Here is a 1,228-nt window from a genome sequence, read left to right as displayed (position 1 = left end):
TGTCAGTTCCTAAGGAAGAAGGTCGAGTTCCTCGGATACATTATCACAAACAACACAATACAGCCATCCGAAGCAAAAACCAGCGCGATTAGGAATTTTCCCTTACCAAATGATAGGAAATCCTTGCAACGTTTTCTTGGACTCACGTCGTATTTCCGCAGATTCGTCGACAACTACGCTGTGATCGCGAAACCGCTATCCTTACTCCGGAAGGACGCGAAGTTCTCACTGCAGGATGACCAGCTAGCCGCGTTTCAGCAGCTAAAGTCAGCGCTGTCAAGCGCTCCAGTCTTAAGACTATACAACCCGCGAGCGGTAACGGAAGTGCATACGGATGCCAGCATGGTTGGCTACGGCGCAGTCCTGTTGCAGAAGGATGTCGACGACCAGGAGTTTCACCCAATACAGTATATGAGCCGGAAGACGAAGCCGTCCGAGGAGAAGCTGCATTCATACGAGCTCGAGGTCTTAGCAGTCGTAGAGGTGCTAAAGAAGTGGCGAGTGTACCTCATGGGAATCAAGTTCAAGATCGTCACCGATTGCAATGCCTTCACGATGACGATGAAGAAGCGAGATGTTCCTCTGCGAGTATCCCGATGGGCGATGTTTCTTCAGGATTTCGACTACGAGACCGAGCACCGCAGCGGCACGAAGATGCGTCACGTCGACGCCCTTAGCCGAGTCTCATGCCTGATCTTGGAGGATTCGCTACGCCACCGTCTGAAGCAGGCCCAGCAGCAGGACGACTGGATTCGAGCTGTGCGCAAAGTGTTGGAGAAAGACAGCTTCGACGACTTTTATGTCAAGTACGACATCCTCTACAAAGATCCCATCAAGGAGCTCGTAGTTGTGCCGTCGGCTATGGAGGAAGAGATCATCCGAGTGGCGCATAAGCAAGGCCACTTCTCGGCAAAGAAGACGCAAGACGCTATAGAGAAGACGTACTTCATACCACAGCTGTACGCAAAGGTGGTCAAGATCATCAGGAGTTGCATAGAGTGCATCGTTACCGATTCCAAGGCCGGCAAGAAGGAAGGCTTCCTGAACCCCATTAATAAGGAGGACAAGCCACTGAGTACCCTCCACATTGACCATGTCGGACCGATGGAGCTGACTAGGAAAGCCTACAACCACATCTTAGTCGTAATAGATGCCTTCTCCAAATTCGTCTGGCTATACCCGACAAAGAACACCGGCGCAGAGGCTGTGGTTGACCGATTGCGGAAGC

Source organism: Rhagoletis pomonella, unplaced genomic scaffold, assembly GCF_013731165.1.
Source record: "Rhagoletis pomonella isolate Grant_MI unplaced genomic scaffold, Rhpom_1.0 Rhpom_scaffold_00001, whole genome shotgun sequence".
NCBI lineage: Eukaryota > Metazoa > Arthropoda > Insecta > Diptera > Tephritidae > Rhagoletis > Rhagoletis pomonella.
Note: the sequence above shows the minus strand (reverse complement) of the source record.